A 12,111-nucleotide genomic window follows, 5' to 3' on the forward strand; every position below is an offset into this window, starting at 1 on the left:
TAGAACAAATGGGCCTACAGACATTTATGGAAAATTTTATGCCAAAACTAATGAATATACATTCTTCTCATTAGCACATGGAATATTCTCTAAGACTGATTATGTCTTATGCCATAAAACATTTCTCAACAAATTCAAAAAAATAGAAATCATACCACGTATCTTCTCAGGCCTCATTTGAATAAAACTAGAAATCAACTCCAAAATAAATACTCAATTCTACACAAAGTCATGGAAATTAAACAACCTGCTGCTGAACAATGGGGTCAATGATAAAATTACGATGGAAATAAAAAGATTCCTTGAACTGAATGACAAAGGGACACAAGCTATCAAAATCTATGAGACTCAGCAAAAGCAGTCTTAAAAGGAAAATTCATAGCCTTAAATGCCTACATTAAAAAGACAGAAAGATCAGAAATCAACAATGTAATGTCACATCTCAAGGAACTAGAAAAGGAAAAGCAATCCAAATCCAAAGCCAGCAGAAAAAAAGAAATAACTAAAGTCAGAGCAGAACTAAATGAAATGGACAGAAAAATATAATACCAAGGATCAATGAAACAAAAATTTGGTTCTTTGAAAAGATAAACAAAACTGATGGACCTCTTGCTAGATGAACCAGGAATAGAAGAGAAAGGACCCAAATAATCTCAATCAGAAATGAAAAAGGATATATTACAACAGAAATACACAACATCATCTGTGAATACTATGAAAACATGTATGCACATCAATGGACAAATTCCTGGAAACACACACCTTCCCAAGTCTCAGTCAGGAAGAAAGAGAACTCTTGAACAGACGAATAACAAGCTATGTGACTGAAGCTGTAATAAAAAACCTTCCAAGAAAAAAAGGGCCCAGACCACATAGATTCACAGCCGAATTCTACCGGACCTACAAAGAGCTAGTACTCATACTGCAGAAATTATTCCTTAACATTGAGAAGGAGGGAATCCTCCCAAATCATTCTATGAAGCCAGTATCACCTTGATTCCAAAGTCAGGAAAGGACACAACAAAAAAGAAAACTACAGACCAATATCCCTTATGAATATAGATGCAAACACCCACAATAAAATACTAGCAAACCCCATTCAACAGCACATCAAATAAATAATCCACCATGACCAAGTGGGCTTCATCCCCAGGATTCAAGGACAGTTCAACATACAGAAATCAATAAATGTGATTTATCACATAGAAGCAAAAGCAAAGATCATATAATTAGTTGCAGAAAAAGCATTCAACAAAATTCAACACCCTTTCATGACAAAAGCCATCAACAAACTCAGCATAGAAGGAACATATCTCAAAATTATAAAAGCCATACATGACAAACCCACAGTCATCAGGCTGAATGGGGAAAAGTTGAAAACATTCCCACTAAGAACTGGAACAAGACAAGCGTGCCCACTGTCACCACTTCTATTCAACATAGTGCTGGAAGTCCTAGCCAGAGCAATCAGGCAAGAGAAAGAAATAAAGGGTATCCAAACTGGGAAAGAGGAAAACCCTAAAGTCTCCACCAAAAGACTCCTAGAACTAATAAATAAATTCAGCAATTTCTCAGATTACAGTATCAATGTACAAAAGTCAGTAGCACCTCTATATACTAATAATAATCAAGCTGGGAGTCAAATCAAGGACTCAACTCCATTAACAATTTCTGCTCAGAAAATAAAATACCGGGGCATATACTTAACCAAGGAGGTGAAAGATTTCTATGAGGAGCACTACAAAACGCTGATGAAAGAAATCATCGATGACACAAATAAATGGAAAAACATTCCATGCTCGTGTTGGTAGAATCAACATCATTAAAATGTCCACACTGCCCAAAGTGATTTACAGATTCAATGTAATTTCCATCAATATACCAATGTCATATTTCACAGATCTGGAAAAAATAATTCTATGCGTCATTTAGAACCAAAATAAGCCCAAGTAGCCAAAGCAACCTTAAGCAAAATAACAAATCTGGAGGCATCTCATTACCTGACTTCAATTATACTACAGGGCTATAGTAACCAAAATACCATGGTACTAGTTTAAAAGTACAGATACAGACTAATGGAACAGAATAGAGAATCCATAAATAAAACCATCTACCTACAATGAATTGATCTTTAACAAAGCAGACAACAACATCCTCTGTTGAAAGGAAGCCCTATTCAATAAATGATGCCGGGAAAATTGGATAGCCACATGCAGAAGAATGAAACAGGACCCCCTATTTCTCACCATATACAAAAGTTAATTTGAGATGGATAATAGATTTCAATGTAACACCTATAAACCATAAAAATTCTTGAAGAAAACATAGGAAAAATTCTTGTAGACATTGGCCTAGGCAAAGAATTTATGATGAAGACCCCAAAAACAAATACAGCAACAACAAAAATAAATAAATGGGATTTAATTAAGTCAAAAAGTCTCTGCACAGCAAAGGAAATTATGAATAGAATTAATAGACAACATACAGAATGGAAGAAAACATTTGCAAATTATACTTCCAACAAAGGACTAACACCTAGAATACACAAAGAACTCAAAACAAATCAGCAAACAACCCCACAAACAATCCCATTAATGAGAGGACATAGACATGAACAGAAGTTTTTCAAAAGAAGTTAGATAAATGGCCAAAAAACATAGGAAAAAATGCTCAACATCACTAATCATCAGGGAAATGCAAATTAAAACCACAATGAGATGCCACCTTACCCCTGTCAGAATGGCCGCTATTAAAAGTTGAGCTCTTTTCCGGCTGGAACCATGGAGGGTGTCAAAGAGAAGAAAAAGAAGGTTCTTGCTGTGTCAGAAACCCTTAAGAGAAAGTGAAGGAATTTCAAAAAGCTGAAGATCAAATGCCCGAGATAAAGTTTGCCCAAAAGATGCTTCAAAAAGCAAGGAGGAAGCGTATCTATGAAAAAGCTAAGCATTATCACAAGGAATATAGTCAGATGTACAGAACTGAGATTCGAATGGCTAGGATGGCAATGAATGCTGGCAACTTCTATGTACCTGCAGAATCCAAATTGGCGTTTGTCATCAGAATCAGAGATATCAATGGTGTGAGCCCAAAGGTCCAAAAGGTGTTGCAGTTTCTTTGCCTTCGCCAGATCTTCAATGGAACTTTTGTTAAGCTCAACAAGGCTTCAATTAACATGCTGAGGATTGTAGAACCATCCATTGCATGGGGGCACTCAAACCTGAAGTCAGTAAATGAACTAATCTACAAGCGTGGTTATGGCAAAATCAGTAAGAAGCAAATTGTATTGACAGATAATGCTTTGATTGCTCAATCGCTTGGTAAATATGGCATCATCTGCATGGAGGACCTGATTCATGTGATTTATACTGTTAGAAAATGCTTCAAAGAAGCAAATAACTTCCTGTGGCCCTTCAAGTTATCATCTCTACAGGGTGGAATGAAGAAAAAGATAATCCATTTTGTAGAAGGTAGAGATACTGGCAACAGCAAAGACCAGGTCAATAGGCTTATTAGAGGAATGAACTAAGGTATCTACCATGATTATTTTTCTAATCTGCTCAGTTAGTAACCACTGACTGCTTTCAACAAATAAAAACAAAATAAAAAAACCAAAAAGTTGAAAAACAATGGATGCTGAGAGAAAGAAACACTTATACACTTGGTAGGACTGCAAATTAGTACAACTTCTATGGAAAACAGTATGCAGATTTCTTAAAGAAAGAAATGTAGAGTTACCATTTGATCCAGCAATCCCACTACTGGGTATTTACACAAAGGAAAAGAAGTCATTTTATCAAAAAGACACCTGCACCCAAATGTTTATTGCAGCATAAGTCACAATTGCAAAGATGTGGAAAACACCTAAATGCCTGTCGATTTACGAGTGGATAACGAAAATGTGTTATAGATATACCATGGAGTACTACTCAGTTCTAAAAAGGAATGAAATAATGTCTTTTGTAGCAACTTCAATGGGACTGGAGACCATTATCCTAAGTAAGGTATTTCAGGAATGGAAAAACAAACACCACATGTTCTCTTTAATATTGGGAGCTAAATGATGGGCACACACAGGCTCAAAGAGATGTCAAGGACACTAGAAAGTAAGAAGATGGGAGGGGGTGAGGGCTAAAGATGTACTTATCAGTTAAAACGAACACTACTCTGGTGATGGGCACACTTAAAGCCCCAACTTAAGCCTTATATGAGGTATCCATGTAGCAAAACTTTTATACCCATGTAATATTTTGATATAAAAGACACAGTAGAAGAAAATAGTTAATACAAATTAAGAGCAGAAATCAATGAAATTGAAAACAAGACATCAATAGAGACAATCAACAAAATGAAAAGCTCATTCTTTGAAAAAAAATCAGTACATTTAATACACCATTAGCCAGATTAAATAAGAACTAAGGAAAGAAGATAGAAGTTACTAATAGAAATGAAATGAAATAGGGAACATAACTTCTGATTCCAGGGACATGAAAAGGATGAAGAAAGAATATTATTAAAAACTTCATGCCCATGAATTTGATAGTTTATATAAAAATAATACTTGAGAACGCCAACCTATTAACACTCACACAAGGAGAAAGATAACTTAGATAGGCCTATATCTATTAAGGAAACTGAATCAATAATTAACAACCTCCTAAACAGAAAGCACCTGACCCAGATGGATTCACTGGTAAATTCTATCAAACATTTGAGGAAGAAATTGTATGAATTCTTAATGATATCCAAAAATAGAAGCAGAGTGAATACTTCCTAACTCATTCTGTGAGGCCAGTATTTCCCTAATACTAAGACCAGACAAAGATATTACACAAAAGAAAACTGCAGACCAATATCTCATGACCAAAGATGCAGTAACACTGAACAAAACATTAGCAAATCAAATATTAATATTAATATTTACCATAATCATGTGTGATTTATTCCAAGTATCCAAGGATGCTTCAACATTTGCAAATCAATTAATGTAATCCATCACATCAATGGGCTTGAAGAAAAATCAGATGATCACATCAATAAGATGCAAAAAAACCCATGGGAGAAATAGTTAACACTCATCCATGATAAAAACTCTCAGAAAACTAAGAATATAGATGAATTTCCTCAACTTGATAAAGAGCATCTATAAAAAAATCTTCAGATAATATCATACTTAATGGTGAGATACTAGATTATTTCCTGCTAAGATCAGTTATAAGGCAAGGAGGTCCACTTTTACCACTCCTATTCAGAACCATAGTGGTTGTCATAGGTAACTCAACAAGATAAGAAAGAAAAGAAAGTATACAGATTGGGTATTGTCTTAGTCTGTTCAAGCTGCTATAATATAAGAGAATATCGCAGAGTGGGTGGTTTGTAAAGAACAGAAATTTATTTCTCACAGTTCTGGAGGCTGGAAGTCCAAGATCATGTTGGTGGCAGATTTAGTGTCATATGAGGGCCATTTTGCTGTGTCCTCACGTGGTAGAAGAGCAAGGGAGCTGTCTAGGGTCTCTTTTGAAAGGGCACTAATCCCACTCTCAAGGATTCTGCCCTCATGATCTAATCACCACCCAAAAGTTCCACCTCCTGATTAAGTTTCAACATACGAATTTTGGATAGATATAAACCCTTGACCCCTCAAATTTATGTCCTTCTCACATGCAGAATACATTCATTCCATCCCAACAGCACCTAAAATGTTAACTCATTCTAGTATCAATTCAAATGGAATTTAAAATTAAAAAATGATAACATAATTAGCACTCCCAAAATAAGGTATAAATCTCACAAAATATGTACAAGATCTACATGAGGAAAAGTACCAAGGTCTGATGAAAGAAATAAAAGAAGACCTAAAAAATGAAGAGATATTTCATGAACACGAATAAGATGACTCAATATTGTCAAGATGTCTGTTCTTCCCAACTTAGTCTATAGATTACATGCAAGCTCAATCAAAATCCCAGCAAGTTGTTTTGTGAATATTAACAAACTAATTATAATGTTTATAGGCAAAGGCAAAAGATTCAGAACAGTCAATACAACATTTAAGGAGAACAAAGTCAGAGGACTGATATTGTCACTGGCCTCCAAGAGGAGGCTGTTCCAAGTTCTTGGTGTATGTTGCAGAAAAGAATTTCAGGACATGCCCCATTAGCCAAGCAAGCAAAAGCTTTTAAAAGCAAAAGTACACTCTCAGAAAAGAGAACAGACAGGCTTGAAAAGAACAGCTGCACTGAGAGGAAGTGGTATTAGATCTTTCCTAGTCTTACTAATTGAGGGGAGGAATATTCACAGCTAATGGGTTCGCTTTTTACTAAAACTTTGAGTAGTAATTCCTAGAATTGAGTTTCCTCCCATTTTCATACTTTATATGGTTGTATTGGAACTATCATGGTGACTTCAAAAGCAAAGAAATTTTAAAACCACAATGTGAATGATACTGTAATTAGCCAAAATTCACATAAGGTGGCAGAGATAACTGACAAGCCAGTTGGGGCCAGTTCTTGTCTGTGGTTGTCATCCCTTCTAGTTAGCTTCTGCTTAAGAGCTGTTTAATACCTGCACCTGATCTCCAAGCATATGCATACGGTCTCAGACCTGTCTCCTAGTCTCCTACTCTAACAATACTACCTGGTTTCAAGACTTACTACAAAACTACAGTAATCAAGATAGTGTGGTACTGTTAAAAGAACTGATTAATTAATCAATGGAACAGAATAGAGAGGCCAGAAGTAGATCCACACAAATATGGTCATCTGATCTTTGACAAATGATTAAAGTCAAGTCAATGGAAAAAGGACAGTCTTTTCAACAAATGGTGCTGGTACAACTAGACATCCACATGAAAAAAATGAATCTATTCACAAACCCTAGACCTTTCACAAAAACAATATTCAATACAGATCACAGACCTAAATATAAAATGCAAAATTATAAAACTCCTAGAATATGCCATAACAAAATCTAGGAGACCTTGGGTTTGGCAATGGATTCTTAAATATAACACCAGAAAACACACTGCATAAGAGAAAAAATTGGTAAGCTGGAATTCATTAAAATTAAAATTTTCTGTTCTACAAAAGACACTCTCAAGAAAATAAAAAGACAAACCACAGACTGTGAGAAAATATTTGCAAAACATATATCTTATAGAAGATTGGTATCCAAAGTATACAAATAACTCTTAAAAAAACTCAACAATAAAAACACAAAAAATCCAATTAAAAAGTGGGCATAGGAACCTCAGACCCCACCCTGCTACGGTTCCTCGAGCAATGGGTGAAAAAGGGTGACCTGGAGGGCACTCAGACCTCTTTTCCTTCAGGAACCATCCTGTACCCATTCCACAAAAAAATAGGCATAGTGGGCATGGGCTTGAACAGAAACCTCTTCAAAGAAGATATACAGATGGCAAATAAGCTTATAAAATCTACTCAATATCATGACTTTGCACAACTGAAAATTAAAACAATAGTGAGACATCACTACACACGTCTTAGAATGGTCAAAATCCAAAACATTGAAAACACCAAATGTTGGTGAGGATGTGGAGCAACAAAAAGTCTTATTCATTGCCAGTAGGAATGCAAAATGGTACAGCCACTTTGGGAGACAGTTTGGCAGTTTCTTATAAAACTAAACGTACTCTTACCATATGATCCAATCATCAAAAACTGCCCACTCAAAATCTTGTACTTGAATATTTACAAAAGTCTTATTTATGATTGCCAAACCTTAGAAGCAACCAAGATTCCCTTCAATATGTGAATAAACAAACTTCAGTATATCCCAACAATTAAATATTATTCAGTGATAAAAAGAAATAAAATATCAAGCCACAAAAAGACATGAAGTTCAGACCATGAAGATCAGAGACAGTGGGATGACATACTGTATTTAAAGTGCTGAAAGAATAATTGTCAACCAAAACTTTTATACCTAGCAAAATTATCCTTTAAAAAAAGTAAAAATTAAGAAATTCCCAGACAAGGGTGAGGGTGGGAGGGTAGGATGAATAGGTGTAGCATAGTGGATTTTTAGGGCCAAGAAACTACTATTCTGTATGATATTGCAATGATGGATACATGTCATTATCCATTTGCCAAAACTGATAGAATGTAGAACCCTAATACCAACCATGGACTTTAGTTAACTCTAATGTATAAACACTGGCTCATCAATTATAACAATTGTACCACACTAATGCAAGATGTTAATAGTAGGGGAGATTGGCATTGAATGAGGGAGTTTATGGAAACTCTGTACTTTTTGCTCATATTTTTCTGTAAACCTAAACCTAAAATTGTTCAAAAAAATCTACTAATTAAAAAATTACATATAAAAAACTAAAAACAAAATAAAGACTTTCCTAGATAAAAACTGAGAGCATCTGTTGCCTGCAGACCCACCTTACGATAAATACTAAAGAAAGTTCTTCAGGATGAAACCAAGTGAAATAGACATTTATTTGAATCCATACACAGATAAAAAAAAAAATTCCAAGAAGCCAAATAAGTTCGAAGTAGGATAAACTCACACTGAGTCATACCAAGACAAATTATAATCAAACTGTTGAAAGTAAAAATCTTAAAAGCAGTTAAGAGAGAAATGATTTGTTAAGTACAAGGGATACTCAATGAAATTAACAGCTAATTTCACATCAGAGACCATGAAGGTCAGAAACAGTGGGATGACATTCAATATTTAAAGTGCTGAAAGAATAACTGTAAACCAAAAATTTTATACCTAACAAAATTGTCCTTTAAAAAAAGTAAAAATTAAGAAATTCCCAGACAACCAAGGGCTGAGAGAGTACATGATTATTAGAACCGTCTGTGAGAAATTCTAAAGAGAGACCTTCAGATTGAAATGAAAGGACACTAAACAATAATTCAAGTCATATGATGAAATAAAGAACAATGGTAAAACTACATTAATATATGAAAAAGCCAATATTGTTATATTTTTGGTTTGGAACTCCTATTTTACTCTATATGATTTAAAAGACAAATGCACAAAATGATAATTATAAATCTATGTTAATGGGGTCACAACATATAAGATGCAATTTGTGATAATAACAACATAAAGAGAGAAGTATGGAGCTATATAGTAGTGTTTGTATACTACTGAAGCTAAGGTGGTATTAATTTAAACTAGTGTGCTATAAGTTTAACACATTAACTGCCATGTGAGTTGTATTTAATTCATGCTAGTTTTGAGCCTGGGGTTTCATGAAGCATATGTAACTCACATGTCTCTTCACCTTGGGAGCTGTGAGTACTATGTTTCAAGTTGTACATAACTCATGCACAGAAAATAATAAAAAGGAACACATTTTTTATTAAATTAGAAAGGATCATTTTGTTTTTGAAGCTTTTATTCTATTTTCCTAATAAAACACCATGGCCCTAAAGAAATTTTTATTTTCTAGTGTGGCAATGTGTTAAAATGTTAATTGTAACAACTAAGAACATAACTAAAAAATACACAGAAAAGGAAATAAGAAGGTATACAGTACACTACAAAACTCAATTAAACATAATGGAGGAATTGAGGAATGAAAAAAGATATGACACATGAAAAAAAATATCAGAATAGTAAAAGTTAGTCTTCCTTAGGTGTTATGGGCAAAATTATACTCCCTCAAAATTGGTATGTTGAAATAACAATCCCTAGTACCTCAGAATGTGACTATATTTGGAGATAAGATATTTAAAGAGGTAATTAAGTTAAAATGAGGTATTTAGGGAATGTACTAATTCCATACGACCAGTGTTCTTATAAGAGGGGAAGATTAAGATACAGCCACGAAGAGAGAGAAGACCATTTGAAGACACAGGGAGAAGACACCTACAAGCTAAGGAGAGAGGCCTCAGGAAAAAACAACCCTCCTGACATCTTGATCTCAGATTTCTAGCTTCTAGAACTGTAGGGAAATACATTTCTGTTGGTTAAGCCACCTAGTCCATGGTACTTTGTGATAGCAGCTCTAGCAAGCTAATAAATGATCATTAATGATTTTATAAATGTAAATAGATTAAAGGTAGAGATATGCAAATGGATTAAAAAACATGATCCAGGCCGGGCGTGGTGGCTCACGCCTGTAATCCTAGCACTCTGGGAGGCCGAGGTGGGCGGATCGTTTGAGCTCAGGAGTTCGAGACCAGCCTGAGCAAGAGCGAGACCCCATCTCTACTAAAAATAGAAAGAAATTATATGGACAGCTAAAAAATATATATAGAAAAAATTAGCCGGGCATGGTGGCGCATGCCTGTAGTCCCAGCTACTCGGGAGGCTGAGACAGGAGGATCGCCTGAGCTCAGGAGTTTGAGGTTGCTGTGAGCTAGGCTGACGCCACGGCACTCACTCTAGCCTGGGCAACAGAGTGAGACTCTGTCTCAAAAAAAAAAAAAAAAAAACATGATCCACTTATATGTTGTCCACATGAAACTCATTTAGATTCAAAGACACAGATATTAATAGGCTGAAAAGTGAAAAGATGGAATAAGATATTCTATGTAAATAGTAACCAAAAAAGAGCTGAGGTGGCCATATCGTCAGACAAAATAGACTTTAAATTTTACAAAGGTACAAAATAAAAAGAGAATCAGTGTGTGTGTGAGAGTGTGTGTGTGTATGTGTGTGTGTGTGTGTATCCATCTTAGTTTGCTCAGGCTGCTATAACAAAATACCATAGACTAGGTGGCTTAAAAAACACATTATTTCTCACAGTTCTGGAGGCTGGGAAATCCAAGATCACGGTTCCAGCATGGTCAGGATCTGGTGAGGGCCCTCTTCCTGGCTTGTAGACACCTGCCTTCTTGCTGTACCTTCACATAGTGGGGATAGGGAGAGGAGGAGGGAAGGGGAATGGGGGCAGGGGAGAAAAGAAAGGGGAGAGAGGAAAGGGAGAGGAGAGAGGGAGAAATTCAGTCCATAACAGTATATACTGATAAAAGGATATATCCATCAAGAAACAACAATTATAAACACACATGTTACCTGCTAGTTACAACTAACAACAGACACATAAAATATGTGAAAAAAAATTGACAAAACTGAAGGGAGAAATAGATAGTTCCACAATCACAGAGACTTTGATACCCCACTTTCAATAAGGGATAAAACTATGCAGAAGATCAATAAATATAAGACTTGACTAATATTGAACAATATCATCAACCAACTAGACCAAACAGACATACAGAACACTCCACTCACAACAATATAACATAAATTCTTCTCAAGTGTAGATGGAGCATTTCTCAGGAGAGCCCATAAGCTATGTCACAAAACAAGTCTCATTAAATTTAAAACAATTAAATTCATACAAAGTGTTTTCTCCAATAACAAAGGAATGACACTAGAAATCATAAGAGAACTGGAAAATTCACAAATATGAAAATTAAACACCATATTCTGAAACAAGTAATAGGCCAATAAGCTCACAATGGAAATTAGAAAATACTTTAACAAATGAAAACAAAAATACAACATACAAAAGCTTATAGAATGTAATAAAGCAGTGCTTAGAAGGAAACTGCAAGCTGAAAATGCCTACCTTAAGACAGAAGAAAGATCTTGAACCAATACCGAATTTTAGACCTTACAGAACTAGAATAAATAGAGCAAATTAAATTCAAACATAGCAGAAAAAAGGAAAAAAATAAAGAGTAGAATGGAGACAAATGAAATAGAGAATATAAAAACAATATAAAAAATGAACAACACCAAAAGTTAGTTCTTTGAAAAGAATAACAGATTTGATAAACCTTCAGCTATCCAAAAGAATTAAGAAAAAAAGAGAAAGAATACAAGATTCAAATTACTAGAATCAGAAATTAAACTGGGGACATTGCTAACAATCTCACAGAAAAAGAAAGATTAGAATACTAAAAACAATTATATCCAATGAATTAGATGAACCAGATGAAACGAATTCCCAGAATTGCCTCAAATAGAAACAGAAAGTCTTGGCTATTCTCCAAATGAAAATCTAAAGGTAAGAAGCAACAAGCAATCCAGATGGGAAGGAATCAGCGAAAAAACTCTGGAAGTATGAAGAATCAAATGGAAAGCACACACCCAAAGGGGAACACCAGATCT

At 34.9% G+C, this 12,111-nt stretch overlaps 1 protein-coding gene and 1 pseudogene across 3 annotated transcripts in view; one reads left to right on the forward strand and one right to left on the reverse strand.

The window, feature by feature from the left end:
* The window catches only part of CHIC1 (cysteine rich hydrophobic domain 1), a 92,649-nt gene that overhangs the window by 38,774 nt on the left and 41,764 nt on the right, over nucleotides 1–12,111 (reverse strand). The gene's annotated exons all lie outside the window — the stretch shown is intronic.
* On the forward strand, nucleotides 2,781–3,526 carry LOC138378488 (large ribosomal subunit protein uL30 pseudogene; annotated as a pseudogene).

This window comes from Eulemur rufifrons, chromosome 30, assembly GCF_041146395.1.
Source record: "Eulemur rufifrons isolate Redbay chromosome 30, OSU_ERuf_1, whole genome shotgun sequence".
NCBI classification, from domain to species: Eukaryota; Metazoa; Chordata; class Mammalia; order Primates; family Lemuridae; genus Eulemur; species Eulemur rufifrons.